Genomic DNA, 2,471 nt, shown 5'->3' on the forward strand with positions numbered 1-2,471 from the left:
GCAATGGTTCATACCTCTCACCTAGTATTGGCTATTCAAGGTGATCCTTAACCTTGGATTACCCTTCAAAAGCTCGCAAGAGATAACTAATGGATGTCTCCAGGGAGTCTGAAAAGCTTACCAAGTGTTGGCTATTCTAGGTAATCCTACCTTTAAACCACCTCCCATAGGCTCACAAGAGATAACTAATGGATCTCAATGGATGGAGTCCGAAAAGCTTACCAAGTGTTGGCCTAGGTGATTTTAAGGGATTTTAAGTTAACTAAAAAGATAAAAACCATTAACAGGTCACAACTTCTCTTCATTTAAAACTGAAACAAGGAAAACTCCTACTTTTATATCCGGATCACTTACCTAGCTTCACTCAGTCCAAGAAACAAAAGAGCCTAGCCACTCATCCTCTGAGAAAACAACCTCATAGGTTGTTTGGCTAGAAAGAAAATAAAATCAAAATGAGTAGGTAAGCCAGAGCAAAGCTCTGTGCATTTCTTACTAAAAAGAATGTACAAGTCTTCTTTGGAATTTCTTCCAAGAGATTACAAGTGATCCCCCACAGAATTTCTTCCGAGATTCTCAAGATATTACAAAAAGAGATATCTTAAAACATATATAGAGAGATATTTTTAACCTTTCAATTAGATATCCTAAATATTTAAAAAGATCTTTAGCTGATTACAAGGAGAGAATATGTATTTACACAAAATATCTTAAGATAAAAATCTAACGGAGTCGATGCAAAAATATCTGAAGGTTACAGGAAGATTTCGCAATGCTTGCGAAAATTTCCCAAGGGGGTTGCGAAATTCATCAGCTTCGCAAGGCTTGCGAAATTCCTTCTGGCTTGCCAAAATTTCGCAAGGGTGTGAAATTCATTCTTCACAACCTTGCTCTTTATCATGCAACTTGTACTCCTCTTGGGTAATTCGCAAGCTTGCAAATATTTCGCAACTGGTTGCGAAATTGTTGAATGTTAGATTCCTTCTCTGATTCTCTTCCTTGCATACTTGATTGATTTGGAAAAGACTTCGAAGCTCTCCAAAACTTGGATTCTTTATGTAATTTAGCTTCAATCTTGCTTTTCCATGGACTATACCAAGTTCTCCCTTATTCTTGGCTTGTTTTAATGATAAAAAAGCTATCAATAACACCAAAACTTGCCAAAAACTAATTAGTAACACTTGCAAAGGTCCTTAATGTGCCAATTGAGTTAAAAGGTAATAAATATTACTTAAAAGTGTTTAAAAGAGTTTATAACAAGCTATAAAAGAGCACTTTTTGAGTAGTAATCACTCCCCCCAATCGACATATTGCTAGTCCCTTAGCAATGAAGGAGAGAAAAACAAAAATAAGACAGTAAAATAATTTACAAAATCATGCTAATCACTCTAAAAAATCATAAGTGGCATGATGTAAAGCATACTCTCACATGGAACATTAAAGAAGCAAAACTTAACCTTCAACAAGAGTATATCAAATATCTTTTTGATAGGCAAAAGCACAAAGATATATTAGAGAAAGGGAGCTTGAAAGGCAACCCAGAGCATACAGGGAGTATACAAGAGACACCTAAAACAAGCAACAAAAACACAAGCACTCACCGACCCTCAACAAGAACCCAACCAATCCACAAAGTTAAAAAAAGATAAAGGGCCTACAACTATAGAAGAATTAGCCTAGGATAAGAGATTACAAACAAATGAGTTTTTTAATCTTTGAGTCGACAAAGCCTCGTTATCGAAGACTATCCTATTTCTTTCCTTCCAAATTGTCCAAAATAAATAGAGAGGAGTTGCCCGCCAAACCTTTCTATGATTCTTGTCCTTAAAAGAGACATACCAACTTAATAGAGTGTCTTTCACCGAAAACGGCAACACCCAATTGACCCCAAAAAGAGAAAACATAAGATCCCACAAAATCTTCGTCTTAGAACAATGAACAAGGATATGATTTATCGTTTCCTCTTCAACGCAACACAAGCAACATCTATTGGCTAGAATCCAGCCCCTTCTCTTAAGTTGATCTTGAGTAAGGACTTTCTCCTAAGAAGCTTCCCAAGCAAAAAAACTCACCTTTGAAGGAACATACGGACTCCAAATAATATTACCTGGAAACGAGACTCCACAGCTATGATCAAGAGACTTGTAGAGAGATTTTACAATGAAAATCTCATTTTTCGTCCCTCTCCACAACATCCTATCCTCCCCATCAGCATCCAACCTCTTCCCTTGAATGGACGATAAGAGTCTCTCCACCTCCTCCACCTCCCAATTGTTGAAAGGTCTAAGGAAAAGTGGAGTCCACCCTCCCACTTCCCCCATTGGGTCCCAATAGTCCGTAACCCACGCATCTTTAGAACCCGCTAAATCAAACAAGGAGGGAAAAGCCTCACAAAGAGGGGTGTTCCCGCACCAAATGTCTTTCCAAAACCTCACCCTTTTACCATCCCCCACAGAGAAAGATACATTATTGAG

Source organism: Vitis vinifera, chromosome 9 (genome assembly GCF_030704535.1).
Source record: "Vitis vinifera cultivar Pinot Noir 40024 chromosome 9, ASM3070453v1".
In the NCBI taxonomy this organism is placed as follows: Eukaryota; Viridiplantae; Streptophyta; class Magnoliopsida; order Vitales; family Vitaceae; genus Vitis; species Vitis vinifera.